The sequence below is a fragment of the Equus asinus genome, chromosome 4, assembly GCF_041296235.1.
Source record: "Equus asinus isolate D_3611 breed Donkey chromosome 4, EquAss-T2T_v2, whole genome shotgun sequence".
In the NCBI taxonomy this organism is placed as follows: Eukaryota; Metazoa; Chordata; class Mammalia; order Perissodactyla; family Equidae; genus Equus; species Equus asinus.
The window spans coordinates 34,555,157-34,574,000 of record NC_091793.1 but is presented as its reverse complement, the minus strand read 5'-3'; the positions used below and the strand labels follow the sequence as shown (position 1 = coordinate 34,574,000).

Here is an 18,844-nt window from a genome sequence, read left to right as displayed (position 1 = left end):
GAGGGCTGGAGGAGGAGGAGGAGCTAAGGAGAACCCAGAGCTCAGTGAACTTTCAAGGCTGAGACAACTGGGACTTATGCAAAGTCCAGTGGGGGGAGGGAACCAGAAGAGTTCCAAGAAATGAAAGAAAAAGGTCAGTGTGGCTTCAGAGGGGCTGGGGAGCCGGGTTCCCGCTCCAGCAGGGAGGGCTATGAGGCCTGAGCTCTCAGAACCTGGGGGTCCTGGGAGGGCTCAGAGCAGGGCACTTGTCTTCCTGTTGTAGGCTCTGACCTCCTTGAGGTTCAGGACTGCTGCATCTAACTCGTCTTCTCACCTTCAGAGCCTAGCAAGGCAAGTTTGTACACTGAGTTAGTGTTAGTAAGCGGTTTAAGAAATGGGGCTTTACCATAGCACAAGGGGAAATCTTATCAAGTCTGTGCAGAGAGATTTTTCTAAGCCTTAGCTTTCTCATAGAAGCCACTTGAAGTTTATTTCCAGATTCACAAACAGGGACAGAACACATCTAGCCAGGACTCTAGTACGGCTAAGATGCCAATATTGTTTTTAGATAATTGGTTCAAATTGATAAAGTGAGTAATCTCACTGTAGTCTTTTTAAATGACAAAGAAGATTAAGCTTCCCTCTGCTTAAAACTCTTCAAAGGTCTGGCTTCTAGTTGGTGTTCAAGAATTACTAGTTGACTGAATGTTGGTTCACTCAAGTCTTTAGTAGTTATGTGAGGTGAGGCATGGATCAGAATTATCTGAGGAAGAAAGAGGAAGATGCCTGGAACCAACTCACCAAAGGGAGAAAAAGCAGCAGCACAAAACCAGTGAGCATGAGTGTGGGGCACTTGCTTCAGGTTCCAGACCCTTGCATTTGGTTGATTCATCTTGAGTTCAGTTCTCACAGGTACCAATTACTATATGTAGCCTTTCTCTCCTATCAATAGCTATAAATCCATCGTGTACCAGACTTAACTGAGAGACCACAGTGGGTCTGAAAGTACATTAAAACTGTAAAGCATTTAAAGAAATGTAGGATGTTATTACCAAGGAAATTTTCATTGGTGATCTCTCCTCTTTCTTCTTCCTTTTCTAAAGGAGTAAAAGAGTAATGGAGAGGACCAGGTGCTTTGAATTTTCACACTGGGAGGGAGGGATCTTAATTTAAAAGGAATTCTGCAACCAATGATTTAAACTGGAGAATGTTTTGATACTGTGAATAACCACCCCCAATTTTTTTGTCAATTAATTTATTTAGATTTTTGCAATTATTTCAGGGGGACAGAAAAGGAAACTTGTCTAAAATGAGAGAAGAGAGAAAGACCAAATTACAAACGCCAGGTCTTCATTTTCCGGTGTCAGTTCCTCAGTATTAGGGTGCACACCCCAGCCCAGAGCTCTCTGCTTAGTGTTGTCTAACCCATATTATACATCTGAAATGGACTGAGGCACTGTTCAAAGCTTAGATGACATCCAGCCAGATCGCAGTGGAGATAGACACAAGCTTGTTTTTGCTCTGCAGGGCCAGCAAGGACTGGGCTGCACCGGCCGGCCGGCTCCCTTAGGGGATCAGAGTCCAATTTCAGGTTAATCTCTGTTTAGTTCACATACCCCAGTATTGTCTTACCTAGAACTTATTATACACAGAGCAATTTCTTGTACAATTTTCAAAAGTTTAACTGTCAGAGAGGGAAACATTTTAGCATTGCCTGTGTAAGGTACTTCTTTTCCCTGGGTCCTTTTAACAATGTAGCAGAGGATCCAGGAGGTGCTGTCATAGGGGTGAAGCCAGGGAGCTTGTTTCCTTCTCTTGTAACTGACTCACAATTTACCATAAAGTAAGTTCCTTCTCTCCTGGTGAAACTTATCTGGGACCAATGACCCCTTCCTATGTCTTTCTAACGATAATAACAGCCCGTGGAGTGTTAGCCAGTGCTGGATGCTTTTCATGATCTTGTTTGAATGACCCCACCAGCAGCCCTAGGAGGCAACTACTCTTTACTGTCCCCATTCTATAGACAAAGAAACAGGGGACAGCATTCTCTCTTTGCAGCCCACATTCTTAACTCCTGCCCTGTGTTACTTCTTGTGTCCTGCTTCTTCTATTACATGGTAATTATTATTTCATATGTGTTGTACTGTAACACTGAGATTTCTTTCAGTTTTAAAGTGAAAAAGGAGCTTTAAGGTGAAATCCAGAAGAGACGCTCTTATGGTGAGAAATAGAAGTGGAAGTCTTGATTCATTTCATATTACCTACAGTGATTTTTTTTTTCTTTTACCAAAGGCATAGAGGTAAGCAAAGTTTGAAAATGAAAAAGCCTTAAATTAAATTAAATCCTTAGTGTTAAAACTACTAAAAAGGATTAATCCATCCAACCAGCATTTGCAAAACTTTCAAAGCAGACCGGCTGTTGATAAACTTCTCCTTCATTGAAATAAAGAAATAATTTTCAGATATACAACTCATTTTCTATTTCCTCAATTCCCATTTACTGCAGAGCACTTTGTTTCATGAGCATCGTGTTTATATGCAGTTCTCTGTGGCTGATAAAAATGTTTACCAGGAAGCACGGTCCCTCCTTTTCCTCTTTATCATTCAGGGAAAGGTATACACCAAGTGGTTATCTCCTTGGCAAGGGCAATGACTTGACACTTTTACCGACTTCTTCAGGACAGCATTTTGAACTCCCGCTTTATTTGGAGATAGTTCTTTTTGCTACATAACAATTCTGCATTTTTGTTTGAGAATAAAGCTAAAAAAGGAATATTTACCCATAAGAGACACGTGAATCAATTGCAATGTATGCACTTTGTTTTGATTTAGATTCAAACAAACACACTAAAAAAAGAGGGGGGGGACATTTATAGGACAGTTAGGGAATGTGAAGAACACTGAATATTTTATCATATCAAGCAACTATTGTTACTTTTGGGGCCTGCGATGATGTTTAAAAAGGAATTCCTTGCCTCTCGGAGATATATAATAAAACATTCAGAGCTGGAGTGATGTGTCTGAGATTTCCTTCAAAATAATCTAGGTTTTCGGAGCAGGGAAGATGGGTGGGAGTGTGGAGGAAGCTAGATAGGCCGTGAATTTATTGTTGTTGAAGTTGTAAGCCGTTAGGAAATCTAGAGAGAGGAAGGAGAGGAAAAGGAGGAGAAGAGAAATGTTCCCTATGTCCAGGCGCATGGAAATACATAGCCACGCTGTTAGAATATAAGTTGTACACACTTGTAATATAAGTATTAGAATCTAGAATGGTTGGAATAACCAAAAATACAGTTTGAAAATTAGACACTGTTTTTAGGAAATATAAAAACATGACCTATAAAAATTACTCAGCTAGCATACAGTTTTAACTGATATTCTATGAATTGAAAATTTCATCACAGTCATTTCTATGTGAAAATTTAATGGTAATTGATTTGGTTATCAGCATTCACGCTTGCCTGGTGAGGCAAAGTTTCATTTTTCTAACTAGGCTACAAGCCCCAGGAGGGCAGAGCCTGGGTGACCCAGGGACACTGTTGTGCCAATTTATAGGCTGTGAGACCGTCCGCAGATACTTGTTGGTCATTTCTTCTCATGACGTGATAACTATATCAAGTATTATATTCCTCTAAAGCAAATACGAACACAATTTTTTTTTTTTTTACTATTTATGCTAAGTTTTAAATTTCTCCTTGATTTTGGCTTATTGTTTTGTTTTTGGTTTGGGGACTTCAGGTGCCAAGGATTGAGTTGATCATATTTTTTGGTGTAAATGTATATATTTTTGGGGGCTGGCCCCGTGGCCGAGTGGTTAAGTTCGCGCGCTCCGCTGCAAGCGGCCCAGTGTTTCGTTGGTTCGAATCCTGGGCGCGGACATGGCACTGCTCGTCAGACCACGCTGAGGCAGCGTCCCACATGCCACAACTAGAAGGACCCACAATGAAGAATATACAACTATGTACTGGGGGGCTTTGGGGAGAAAAAGGAAAAAATAAAAAAAAAATCTTAAAAAAAAAGTATATATTTTTTGTCCTTATACATTATTGCATACTGTGTGTTGTTTTATGTGGATATATTTTTAACTTAGGCAAATGATTATATATCTTAGTTGCGTCATCCAATGACTAAAATGAGTTTGAGTATTTCCTGTAGATTTTGTTTCCTAGCTAATTAAGTTGACTTTCCCCCTCCTGAGTGAAGGATTTCCAAATAGAAGACAAAAGGCGATACATATCCAAAGAACAAGGGAGTGTTACTTGACTGTTCCTAAATCCTTAAGTTCCCATTGAAATATGACAAGAATCCCGCCTCACTTGCAACAGCAGTGTGATGTTACTCAAAGCACCACTTGTTCAGAGCTAGAAAAGGGACTTCCATCAGTCTTTGACTTTTTTAGATGTGGTTTAGGAGGATTTTTGCTTTCATGTTCAGAAGTGAAATGGCCCCCTATACAAAGGTCAAAGAGGTGGGAGCTCGCTGCTGACGTCTAGGCAGCATTAGAAGCAACCAATTAGACAGGCCAGCCTTGTGGCCTAGTGGTTACGTTTGCGTGCTCTGCCTTGGCAGCCTGGGGTTCACCAGTTCAGATCCTGGGCGTGGATCTACATATCACTCATCAAGTCATGCTGCCGCAGCATCCCACATAGTAGAACTAGAAGGACTCACATCTAGGATGTATAACTATGCACTAGGGCTTTGGGGAGAAAAAAAGAGGAAGATTGGCAACAGACATTATCTCAGGGCCAATCTTCCTCACCAAAATAAAAGAGAAGCATACCTTAAAAAAAAAAGAAGCAACCAAGTAGAAGTACCGAGTAGAAGTACACAAAGCAACATGGATTAAAAAGATAAAAGCATGGGGCTGGCCCAGTGGTGCAGCGGTTAAGTTCGCATGTTCTGCTTCTGTGGCCTGGGGTTCGCCGGTTCGGATCCTGGGTGCGGACATGGCACCACTTGGCAAGCCATGCTGTGGCAGGCGTCCCACATACAAAGTAGAGGAAGATGGGCACAGATGTTAGCTCAGGGCCAGTCTTCCTCAGCAAAAAGAGGAAGATTGGCAGCAGATGTTAGCTCAGGGCTAATCTTCCTCAAAAAATAAATAAATAAATAAATAAATAAAAAATAAAAGCAACATGGATAGATCTTAAAGACAGATCTGCTTTTGAGAAGCCTAAGAAGAAGACTAAGATATGTAATTATGATTTGCATAAATTAAAAATACATCCACATAAAACAATGCGTAGTTTACAATAATACATTAGAACAGAAAAATATATACATTTACTCAGAAGAATGGCTCTATTGGGAGAGAGGGCATTTGGAATGGACTATGAGGACAAAAGGACATGAATAAATGGGGGCTCTTGAGGACCATTGATGAAAATGTACCTGGCTTAGTCTGTTTGGGCTGCTATAACAGAATGCCATAAACTAGGTGGCTTATAAACAACAGACATTTATTTCTCACAGTTCTAGAGGTTGGAAAGTCCAAGATCAAAGGTGCCTGCAGATTCGGTGTCTGGTGAGAACTTGCTTGCTGGTTCATAGACACTTCCTGGTTCCCTGTGTCCTCACGTGGTGAAAGGGGCCCTGGAGCTCCCTCTAATCTCTTAAATGGACACTAACCTCATTCAAGAGGGCCCTGCCCTCATGACCTAATCAGCTCCTGAAGGCCCACCTCCTAATACCATCACACTGGGGGTTGGGATTCCAACATATGAATTTGAGGGGGACACAAATCTTCCGTCTATAGCAGGTAGCTATAGAAAGGACTCCAGAATTTCTCTTTAGGTGGGACTTAGGGCTGGTGATCTGGTTAGAAGAGGGGACTTCTCAGAAGTGCAGTTTTTATAGCAGTTTACATAATAGTGAGAAAATATCAACTGTGCATCTAAAGGAAAGCAGTGTGGCTGCTTTAGTGAGTGTTACTGGCAGCTTATGCTCCCTCCTTACTGCCTCTAGCTAAATCACCTTTGGCAGGGTCTTAGGCCGAGGATGGACATGGCAGGAAGGGTCAGGTGGATTTCACCAATCAGATGGACAGCTGAGTCCTTCAACTTGTGAACTGGAAGGAATCTTGGAGATCATAGTCAAATCCGTTATTTTACAAACATAGCTCCTCTCTCTGGCTCTTGTCCCTCTTTGGCTGACTCTTGGTTTAGGATTCAATTTAAAGGCCTTTCCTCTAGGAGGCTTTACCTCCCTCTTCCTGCAAAGCCTGGCTCAGGGTCCCCTGTTTAGGTGCCCTGTACTTCCTCCATGGTCACACATCACTTGGTATTGCAAATACTCTTTCCATTTTCTTTTTTTGTCTCTTGTTCCCAAGAGACTCCAAATACTTGAGACCTCTGCTGTTTCCAGGGCCAAATGTAGGGCCAGCACAGTCATTGTCAAAGAATGTCAGTAGAATAAAGAAATGCACTTGCAAAGATCTGAGGCAGAACCATTTAAGTCTAAGAAGAATTTGCTAGAATACAATGGACTAAGTGGCTCACAAGGACCAATAGTGATGGCTGGACTAACAAAGCAGAAAATATCCAGGGGAATAATAACAACAACACTAGATAAACAATAGCAGTGATGGCTAGCATCTATTCAGTGCTTCCTAGGTGACAGTCTGTGTACTGCATCCTTTATAGGTACTCATTTTTCCTCCATCATCATTCCCATTTTAAAGATGAGAATATCAAGGCACATTAAGGCACAGATGAGTTAAGTAACTTGTCCAATTCTCAAAATTAGAAGGTGGCAGTGGAGCCAAGAGTTGAATTCAGGCAGTTGGATTCCAGAACTATAATTATCACAGTGGCAAATATTGATGGCAGAGCTAACGACCAGAAGACAATAGCAGTCTCCGGTGGATGCCTTGCCTTCAGCTAGAGTATGTGCTGTGTATAGATGACAAGACTGGCAGGTAACTTTGCAGTCAGAGCTCAAAAGTGTGTAGGCCTGGGGCAAGTCCCAGGCAACATGGAAGTTTCTTATACCCCTGCAGATTGAACTAAGTCTTTGAATGTACAACAGGTTCCCATAAACTTGAAGGAGAAATTGAAGGACAGATGTTTTGGAAATCTAATGAATACGTGTTTTGGAAGACTGGAAATTTGTACACTAAAATATTGACAATTGGATATCTTTAGTGCTGGGCTTGTGTGTGATTTAAAAATTCTTATTTATGCTTTTCTTCACTTTTCAACATTTCTACAATGTACGTATATTACTTTGGCAATTTTTTGGAAGGAAAATCTTGGAAGTGATAAAGACAAGCACTAGCTTTTCTCAAAGTCCACCAAGAGTTAGTTGCATCTGTTTGAGTGACGAAAACAGAGGGAGTCTTTCAACTTTTCTGGCTATTTAGATATTTATTTGATCAGGATTGAAAAAGAACCATACAAGGTCATTAATTTGGTTCTGGAAAGCTGAGTATATGTCTTTCTTTCTTCTATCTAAAAGGTGAGAGCCAGCCCTGATGGCCTAGTGGTTCAAGTTCAGGGCTCTCACTGATTTGGCCACCTGGGTTCATTTCCCAGTTGCAGAACCACACCACCCGTCTGTCAGTTGCCATGCTGTGGTGGTGGCTCACATAGAAGAACTAGAAGGACCTACAACTAGGATATACAACCATGCACTGAGGCTTTGGGAGGGAAAAAAAAAAAGAGGAAGATTGGCAACAGATGTTAACTCAGGACAAATCTTTCCCTGAAAAAAAAAATTGAAAGGAAATTATTCACTGATAGGTATAAAAATCGATTCTATATTATACAGATATGCACTGTTTTTGTAGGTTTTTTTTTTTTTTTTTACACCCTATAGGTTACTACCAGCAGAAGCCCCTCAAAAGGATCATCTAAAGAATCATGAACCTCTTGGGGCCGGCCCGGTGGCTCAGCAGTTAAGTGTGCACATTCCACTTCAGTGGCCCGGGGTTCGCCAGTTTGGATCCTGGGTGTGGACATGGCACTGCTTGGCAAGCCATGCTGTGGTAGGCGTCCCACATATAAAGTAGAGGAAGATGGGCACGGATGTTAGCTCAGGGCCAGTCTTCCTCAGCAAAAAGAGGAGGATTGGCAGGAGTTAGCTCACAGCTAATCTTCCTCAAAAATAAATTTAAAAAAAGAATCAAGCACCTCTTGAAATTATATGCAAATCCTTATGTGTTTGTGTACATATATAAATATTTTGGAAGGGATGAGTCTGTAGCTTTCATACATTTTGAAGGAACTCCTCAAAAGGGTTAAGAACCACTAGCTGAAATGGACCCATGTGTAAATCTCAGACAAGGGCATTAGGAGTCTGGATCTCTGGATAGGAAGTTAGAGTCAAAGTTGGAATCAGATAACACTGTCAACAATCCAGGTGCAGCGTTCAAGAATCAGATAGTGTGGTCATGAGCTGGTCATAAGCTTGTAAATCAGATCCAGATATAGGGATAGAAACATGTCTGGAACTGGGAAAGAGGAACAGAAAGAATACAATAAAGACAGTTAGTTGCTTGAAAAGGAATTGATTTGAGATTCGGGAAAGACAATAAGTGTTCCAGTGACAATTGTGTGTTCCAGTGTGAGTTAATGTGTCTGAGCTCCCACATAACTATATGATGACTCCAACTCTCCTTTCTAAGGGATCTCTCCAAACCCTTAGAAACAATCTACAAGGGCAACCAGCCCGGTGGCGCAGCGGTTAAGTGTGCACGTTCTGCTTCAGTGGCCCGGAGTTCACTGGTTTGGATCCCAGAGGCAGACATGGCATCGCTCGGCACGTCATGCTGTGGTAGGCGTCCCACATATAAAGTGAAGGAAGATGGGCACGGATGTTAGCTCAGGGCCAGTCTTCCTCAGCAAAAAGAGGAGGACTGGCAGTAGTTAGCTCAGGGCTAATCTTCCTCAAAAAAACAAAAAACAAACCAATCTACAATGATGAGCCTGCTTTCTATTACTTACTCCCTCCTATTCACCACATTTATAAAATTATGTCTGAGGCTCTAAAATTTTCAGGGAGCAAGCACAAAAATATGATTATTTCTCACAATAATAATAATACTTGCAACTGTATCATACAAATGCAGATTATTGTAGGGTCAAGATGTTCTGTGAAATAAAAACATTAACCTTCAATTTTATAGTTCAGAGAATGAGAATAATTTATTTCAAAGATTGGATGGTTTGTAAGGATGGGTGCTCATGGAAGATTGGATGTATTTCTTTAAATTCAATACAAACATTGTGGCAGGCACTGTGGAGGACACAGAAATAGAAGACAGGGTTCTTTTCTTTTTTTTAAACGATTTTGTTTTCCCTTTTCTCCCAAAGCCCCCAGTACAAAGTTGTGTATTTTTACTTGTGGGTCCTTCTAGTTGTGGCATGTGGGACACCGCCTCAGCATAGCTTGATGAGCGGTGCCATGTCCACGCCCAGGGCTGCCAAAGGGGAGCACGCAAACTTAACCACTCAGCCATGGGGCCGGCCCCAAAGACAAGGGTTCTTTATCTCAAGATGCTTGCAGTCTTTTCAGGAAACATGAAACAATACAAGGCAGAACAGCAGTGTGGAGTAAAGTGTTAAACTCAGGGTGATTGAGTGCCAGATTGTAGCCACCTTCGGAGGCAAGCTGAGGACTCTTGGAAGCTGTTCTTCAATAACAACACACATGTGCGTGCATACATGTACACACAAACCCTCCCATCCCTAATGAAAGGAACTTTCAACATCACTGTTCCTTTCCTTTTTAAAACTAAAATCAATAATGCATTAACGTATGATATATAGAAGACGTCCTATTTCAGTTGTATGTTCTTCCAAGAGTCTTCTCCATTCCAGCTTCATAGGAAAGTTACATTATTATTATTTTTTTTTGAGGAAGATTCGCCCTGAGCTAACATCTGCCAATCCTCCTCTCTTTGCTGAGGAAGACTGGCCCTGAGCTAACATTCGTGCCCATCTTCCTCTACTTTATATGTGGGATGCCTACCACAGCATGGCATGCCAAGCGGTGCCATGTCCGCACCCGGGATCCGAACCGGCAAATCCCGGGCCGCGGAGAAGCGGAACATCCTCATTTAACCACTGCACCACTGGGCCGGCCCGGAAAGTTACATTATTAAAAAAGGCAAACATCCATACATGGAAGCATTTTTCTGTCGAATTTTTCAGGCTGAGCCTCTATATATCTAGACATGTAAAAAAAGTACTGTTCTACCTTATTTGGCAGAGTTTGGTAGTTTAAGATAAATATTCATTTATTTAATTTAAACCTCACATAGTGTAGACGTTTCTGCATTTGAGACACACTCACATTTCCTAGTTTTGTTTGCCATTTAAATCTCACCCATAGTTTTTCAAATATGCCACTGTATCTTTAGATGTATCTTTACCCATTTTAACTATTTGGAAGAATGAATGCTAAAATTATCTTTGGTTCTTACTTCTATGTGGGTTAAATAGATAGGAAATTTTTAAAATGCGTATTTGAAGAAACTGGGAGATGCTTTAAGACAGTCTATATATGCTTGAGGAAAGTATCCAGGCTTATATGTGAGGTTTGAAACAAGCACAAAACTGTTCTGAGATATCTGATCACAGAATCATAAGCCATAGAGTCTCTCACAATGCCATCTAACAAAGCCACTGTGACAGTCTCCTCTGGGAGGAGAAGACCCACTGGGCCAAAAGACAAGACATTTGGGCTCTAGCGGCAGCACCTTAACTCTCTTCATCTGTTTTCTTGTCTCTGCAATGGAGGTGGTAACACCTGCCCTGCCCAGCCCTCAGGGCTTTGTGAAGACGAACTGTGTTAATAAATAATTGGAAACACTTTGGGCAAAGCATGTAGAACAAACACAAATTTTTAAGATAGGTTTCTAAGAAAAGAACTGATTTAAGTGAGAATCAAATGAAAGGATAATGATACATAGCATTTTGTTTTCCCCAGATTGCCCAACAGTCCAGGGAAATTGGGTTTTAGGAAGACTCTAAATTCTATATCACTTTAAAAGCGTTCCCACAGTGGTGATTTCAGCCATCTGGATTCTGTGAAAGAACATCTGGCCACCTACTCTGTGGCTCATAAAGTCTGAAGAGCTTGGGAAAAGGTGAATGGGCTGGCCCCATGGCCTGGTGGTTAAGTTTGGTGTGCTCTGCTTTGGTGGCCCGAGATTGCCAGTTTGGATCCCAAACAGGGCCTACACCCCTCATCGGCCGTGCTGTGGCAGTGATCCACATACAAAATAAAGGCAGATTGGCATGGATGTTAGCTCAGGGCAAATCTTCCTCAGCAAGAAAAAAAAAAAAAGAATGATTTAGTAAAAAGACACAGGGTAGGTAGGAAATTAGTGTTAACAAATGGTTGTTAAAGTTCTTTGTTACTTGGGGCCAGCCCAGTGGTGCAGTGGTTAAGTGTGCACATTCTCCTTCAGTGGCCCAGGGTTTGCCGGTTTGGATCCTGGGTGCAGACGTGGCACCACTTGGCAAGCCATGCTGTGGTAGGCATCCCACATATAAAGTAGAGGAAGATGGGTACGGATGTTAACTCAGGGCCAGTCTTCCTCAGCAAAAAGAGGAGGATTGGCAGCAGATGTTAGCTCAGGGCTAATCTTCCTCAGCAAAAAAAAAAAAAAAAGTGTTACTCTGAAATGTAAGGACTTGTGGCAAGGTTTCAGACAGAGTCTAGTCATCAGCAAAAGCTGTGATGGGTAGAAAACTCTGCTGTTATCACATTAAGAACTTGTGTTTTCTATTTCCAACCTCATGTCTTTATACCACCTCTCATATATTTGTGGTCCTTATTCAACACTCTTCTTTTCCCCCAAAGACTTCCTACAACTGGCCCCACCTCCGACTCAACAGAGGCTTAAAAAAATGCATTATTCTTAAGGAAATTTCAGAGTATTTCCTGCTTTTGTCCATAATTCAGTGATATTGTATCTGTTTTTCTTGGCTAAAGGAAACCAAAAACTAAAATGCGTCCTAAACTTTTCCCCTACTGCTGCCTACACCTTCTTTGGAGAGTTCTCATTTACTCATTGCTGGTACTGAGAGCTTTGAAAAGGTTTAAATCCATATTATTATACTAAAATATGTTTGATAAAAACCAAATTCCTAGTATAGAGAAATGGTTATAGAAATTATAATATATCCACTTTAAAGAGTACTATGTAGCAATAAAAAACAATGCTGAAGTAGTTTCTAAAAAGAAAGCAAGAGCTTGTTGCAAAGTTCCTTTTTTAAGTGTAGAAAGTAAATACAATACAGTCACAAATATATAAAGACCCTTGAGTATAGGTGGGGGTTTTTTCTTGATACTTTCCTGTATTACTCCAATTTTTTTATTATGAGCATGTTCATTTTTATATTAGAATAGAGTCTCTTTTTGTGTGTGTGTGTGTTTTTTTTTGCCAAATATTAAGGAAGTTGCTTTCACATTGGTTAATAAGAAGAAAAGCTCTTATAATCCCAACAATGATTTAAAAATATAATATTCTTGGAGGAACTGCTGTAATACGAATGAATTCACTCCAGATCACTCACTTTTAAGTCCAACCTAGAGCTCAGGCTGTTAGCGTGCCAAGTAGGAAGTGGGGAAGTTACTGCAGCTTTGTGGTTAGCTTCATTTAACCTCGGCCACTACAGTCATGGACACCTTGAAAGTCCCCGTTACTGCCCTCCGCTTCATCTTTCGCTAGCTCTTCCCTTTCCAACTTCCCATTTTATTTCCATACCTCCTGGATGGCTTCAATCAATGGACAGGAAGGGAGGAAAAAATGGGGCAGGTCAAACTTAAATGTATAGGAAAGATTCTTTTTTCCTTACTTCTATCTCTGCAGGCAGGAGAGGGCCCTTTGGACAAGTTCTGAGAAATAGAACTATTTCATGTGACTGAGCATTCAACTTCTTCAGCCAATGGAGCTGGTGACCCAGCTGTGGGAGTGGAGTTGAGTTCCCTTTTATTTCTTCAAGTGACTTTTCAACAGGCATTGGAGCATGTAACAGTTTCTTTTTTCCTTTCTTTCTTTTGAACACTGAAAATTCGTGATAATGATTAATATGACCCCATTAGCATTTTGGGAAATCAATCAAGGCCTAAAGCAGCTTTTCTGGCATAAGATTGTTGCAATACCATATTCAGTGAATGTTTAGCAGGCAGACACTGTCTGAGGACATAGAGCAGTACACATTTGGAGGCCCCCAAAGATCTCCATTAACTCCCCAAGGACACCAATTTTTTTTTTTTTAAGTTGTATTCTGTGTTGCAAACAATATTTCTCAATCTTATTTAAAATGTTGAGGAGGAAAACTGTCCCTAGGAAATTTTGCCTTTGCTGTTTACTTTGTAACATATAATTTGTGCAATTATAAGACAAGTCTCCTAAGTACTATCTAGTGGGGAAGAAAAATAAATATCTGCTAGCTGGGAAAAGAGAACAATAACAGATGTGTGTCCAGGGTAAAACTCTCTCCCAGGCTCCGGGAAGGCTGGCAGTGGAGGTCTTGAGAGTTTCTGGGCAGGCTAGGGAAAGAAGAAGAGGGCCCATGCTGAGGGAAGATCATGTTCAAAGGCACTGCTGTGTGGAAGAGAATCTGCAGGAAAGTGAAAGCTACTTCTGGAGAATAGCTGAAGACGAGGCCGAAGAAGCAGGCATCAGCTACATCACAGACTTAGATGCAGGCTAGGGAGTTGGGCCTCTATTGTGTGGACCAGGAGTATCAAAATGACTTTGGAAAGAGTTTTACCAGGATGGCGCAGCTGTTTTAAAATAGTTTTAGGTTTGAATGCCTTTAAGTGGGACAAGTCTTTTCTGGGTCCATACTGCCTCCGACTTTGCTATATTAAACCCCATAACTTCACGTGTTTAAATGCCTGGTAGTGAAGGCATTTGAGATTGTCTCAAGAAACCTCTAGGTAGACAATGGAGAGCCATAGAAAGTCTGGGATAGGTCAATGGCATGATCAGATTTGCAATTTAGGAAGTTTGTTCAGGCAGTAAAGTGGAGGGCAGGTTTTGTGACACTTGGCAGCGTGAACTGGCGGAAAGGGCTGATCGGAAAGATATTTAGATGATAGAATCTACAGGACCCAGAAATGGACTGCATGTGGGACTGAAGGAGGGGGAGGTCTAAAATGGCTTCCGGGTTCTTGCTCTGGTAAAGGGGGAGACGGGGGTGTCATTCACACGGGGGCTTTGCAAAGAAGTATCAGGGTCAGGGCCATGTAGGGATGTTCAATTTGAAACCGGGCAAGTCTGATGGCCCTGAGGGACATTTTTGGCAAGCTGTCGAATGGGCTAGAGATACCGATCCCGGGGGGCATTTGGCTTCACCCCCACCCCAGATCCAAGCAGGTTGTTGGGTTTGAGTTTCTCTTAGACAGCTTCTTTGGCTGTCTCCCAAGGAGAAGCTGGATCTCTGTTCTCACTTGTTCCCACCTCCTTCAGTTCTCAATTTGTATCCATCTTGCAGGGGTTTTAAAGAGGAGGAATGTAATTATGTTTCATCTTCTTGTGATTCTCTCCCTCTCCCGCCCATCAACTAGCTGCCCCATGGTTGTTGGCATTGTTACTGTTATTAGGTAATTGTGCCTGCCTGGTTAACTACCCAGCAGCCCATGCTGAGATTTGCCGGCTGCGTGAGAACATGAGCTGCCACCAGCAAGAGGTGGCAGACACCCAGCCTTGGCGGTGAGCACACCTGGCGCAGGCGGCTTCCCTGGCCCATGGAATCCGACTGACTTCTCTGTGACAGGCCTGCTGGCTGGGGTGGGGCTCCGGCTAGGCTGCTTATGGGGCTGCAAGTAAGGGCAAAACCATTTTTAGAAGCTCGGCAGGACACGTGCGAAAGAATAGCTACTTCTCGGGCCATAAAGCATTTGCATTGCCTTCAGTAACTGGAAGCTTTCTCCTCTGTACCTGAGAGGAATTTGGGTTCTATAAAGAAAATCTACTTAAAGCATGCCATTCTTAACTTTGGCATTTGAAGCTGTCTGAAAGTTGAAACTAACGACCAGAGAGTGCATACTATGAAGGACCTCCACAAGGGGTGGGACCCCAGTGGTATCCGTTCATGGGAACATAGGGCACTCTGGACCTCAGGGTGGCCCCCCGTGCTTGGGGTGATCTGCACACTCTACCTTTTGAGGGAGTAGGAGGGAATATCCAGATTAAGGGCCAGAGAGGGTGAATGAAGCACATTTGGATACATTTGTATGTTTGTATTTATTTTAATTGTTACAATGCTGGTTGACAAGTTTAAAAAAAAGTAAAAAAAAAAAAAAAATATATACCCGTAATCCCACGACCCAAAATCCTCTCCAAATCCTTTTCTGCAAGGACATATTCAAACTTTTTTTTTTGTCAGTTTTTTTTTTTTGAGGAATATCAGCCCTGAGCTAACATGTGCTAACATGTGCTGCCGATCCTCCTCTTTTTGCTGAGGAAGACTGGCCCTGAGCTAACATCCGTGTCCATCTTCCTCTACTTTATACGTGGGACGCCTACCACAGCATGGCTTGCCAAGTGGTGCATTGTCTTCACCCAGGATCCGAACTGGCGAACCCTGGGCTGCCGAAGAGGAGCGTGCTAACTTAACCGCTGCACCACTGGGCTGGCCCCAAACATTGTTTTGGTTATTAAGTTGAGATGATGTACATTTAAGGGTTTTGTTCCTTATTTAAACTGAGGTATAATTGACATAAAGTGGAATGCATAGATGTGTCCATTTTGATGTGTTCGGACAAATGTATACCCACTCTGTTTCTCCGCCTCCCCCTCAAGCCATATTCCAAGATTAGAACACTTCCATCACTCCAGAAATCTCCTTTATCTCGCTTCAAATCAGTCTCTAGTCTCTTTGCCTGCTCCCCACCCTCCCAGACAACCACTGTTCTAATTTCTACGGCTACAGATTGGTTTTGCCTGTTCTTGAACTTCAATGGAATAATGTGTTTCAATAAACGGAAGCACAGTTACAAAGAGTTTTGTATTTTTTTAAAAAACAACCTAGTACATATGTGAATGATTTTCATTTCAATAACATTTATCCACAACATCACTTTTAATGGAAAACTAATATTGCTTTTTATGAATGCACTGCACCATATTTATTTATTTAACCAGTTCCTATTGGTGGATATTTTGATTTCTTTAACACCCTCCCTTCCTCTCTTCCTATTATAAACATCCCTGTTACCAATATCACTGTAGTTAAATCTTTGCACACGAGGCGACATAAACTTATATTCCTAGAAGCGGAATTGCTGTGTCAAATACATGCATATTTTTAAAAAGGCTCATTTCAAGGGATATTGCCAAATGGCCTCCAGAAAGGCTGCCTTGGTTTATTTCTTAGTATTGTCAAAATATCATATAAGCTTGTTTTCTCACACCCTCCACTAACATTAAGAATTAGGGGGAAAAAAGTCTTTGATCTTAGTCAATTTCGTACTATCAACATAGCATCTCATTTTAATCCGTATTTTTTATTGTTAATAAGGTTGAGGACTTTTTCTTCTGAGGAAGAGTTCATTTTGTCATTTTACAGTGGAAATGAATGGTCTTTTCTTAAAAAACAAATTTTCTAAGTGATCAATAAACCAGTTATGGAAGAAGTGATCCTATTAAGGATGGGAGGATAAAAATAAACCAATGGAAAAAGCCACAAGCCAAACTGTCTGTTACTTTTAGCCAATGGCCTTATTCTGTAATGACTGACATTAGCTTTATTCTGTAATTGATTTTGACTAGTTTTTGCTTTTCAGGCAATGCTTTTATTTTCAATTACTTTTAGAAAGGTTTTGCTTCTGCTTAAGGAGAAAAATAGTTTTAGATGACCACATTTTTAAATAAAAATTAATCCACTAAGGATATCTTTAAACCAAGACATACCTTTCATATTTTAAGAATGATTAAAGGAGAGCCAAAGAGCCAGTGTCCAGGAAGCTACTTGCTTTTCGCCTGGTTGTCCAGCAATAAAGTTAGTGAGGTTTGAAAACATTACAACCCTTCCCCCTTTTTTTGAGTTCACATTGGTTTATAATGTTATATAAATTTCGAGTATACATCATTATATATAATATGCATATTTTTTTTTTTGAGGAAGATTAGCTCTGAGCTAACATCTGCTGCCAATCTTCCTCTTTTTGCTGAGGAAGACTGGCCCTGAGCTAAAATTTGTGCCCATCTTCCTTTACTTTGTATGTGGGACGCCTGCCACAGCATGGTGTGCCAAGTGGTGCCATGTCTGCACCTGGGATCCGAACTGGTGAACCCCGGGCTGCCGAAGAAGAATGTGTGAACTTAACTGCTGCGCCACCAGGCTGGCCCCATACATCATTGTATTTTAACTTCAGTATAGACCGCATCATCTTCACCACCAAACTAGTTGCCATCTGTCACTTTACACATCTATCCATTTACCCATTTTGTCTTTCCCCTGCCGCCTTCCCCTCTGATAACCACCAATCTGTTCTCTGTATCTATGTATTTGTTTGTTTGTTTACTTCCACATATGAGTGAAGTCATGTGGTAATTGTCTTTCTCCATCTGACTTCTTTTGCTTAGCATAATACCCTCAAGATCCGTTCATGTTGTTGCAAATGGCAAAATTTTGTCTTTAATTATGGCTGAGTATATATACACACCACATATTCTTTATCCATTCATCCATTCATGGGCACTTAGGTTGCTTCCAAGTCTTGGCTATTGTGAACAATGCTGCAATGAACGTAGGGGTGCATGTATCTTTTCAAAGTACTGTTTTTGTGTTCTTTAGATAAACAGCCAGAAGTAGAATAGCTGGATCATATGGTAGTTCTATTTTTAATTTTTTTGAGGAATCTCCATAATGTTTTCCATAGTGGCAGCACCAATTTACATTCCCATCATCAGTGTATGAGGGTTCCTTTTTTTCCACATTCTCTCTGATGCTTTTATTTCTTGTCTTTTTAATAATAGCCACTCTGAAGAGCATGAGGTGACGTCTCATCGTGGTTTTGATTTGCATTTCCCTAAGGATAAGTGATACTGAACACCATTTCATGTGCCTCTTGGCTGTCTGTATATCTTCTTTGGGAAAATGTCTGTTCAGATCCTCTGCCCATTTTTTGATTGGGTTTTTTGTTTCTTATTGTTAAGCTATATGAGTTATTTATGTGTGTTGGACATTAACTGCTTATCCGATGTATGATTTACAAATATCTTCTCCCAAATGGTAGGTTGTCTCTTCATTTTGTTGATGGTTTCCTTTGCCGTGAAGAAGTGTTTTAGTTTGTTGCAGTCCCATTTGTTTATTTTTTCTTTGTTTCCCTTGCCTGAGGAGACATATTCAAAAAGATACTACTAAGACCAATGTCAAAGTGCATACTGTGTTTTCTTCTAGGAATTTTATGGTTTCAGATCTTACATTCAAATCTTTAATCCATTTTGAGTTAATTTTTGTGTATGGTGTAAGATACTGGTCTATTTTCATTCTTTTGCATGTGGCTGTCCAGTTTTCTCAACATCGTTTATTGAAGAGACTTTCCTTTCTCCATCGTATGCTCTTGGCTCCTTTGTCGAAGATTAGCTGTCCATAGATGTGTGGGTTTATTTCTGGGTTTTGAATTCTGTTCCATTTATCTGTGTGTCTATTTGAAAACATTACAACCCAACCTTTTATGTCATGTCCCAGGGTAGGCTGATACCATTTTGTTAGTACATTGTCATTTTATTTTAAACTGTAATTATCATCATCAACAAATATATACAAAGAGGTCCATTTTGTCTAATATTTTTAAGAGAACCTTTGATGTTTTCACTATAGCTCAGTTGAACTTGGAATAACTCAGTTTATTTGTAGAATTGAGGGGGTTGATTAAATTATCTCAAAGGTCCTTTCGAGAC

At 41.0% G+C, this 18,844-nt stretch overlaps 1 long non-coding RNA gene across 3 annotated transcripts in view; it reads left to right on the top strand.

Annotated features, from left to right (window-relative positions):
* The window catches only part of LOC123275958 (uncharacterized), a 94,313-nt gene that overhangs the window by 1,058 nt on the left and 74,411 nt on the right, over positions 1 to 18,844 (top strand). The window lies entirely within an intron of this gene.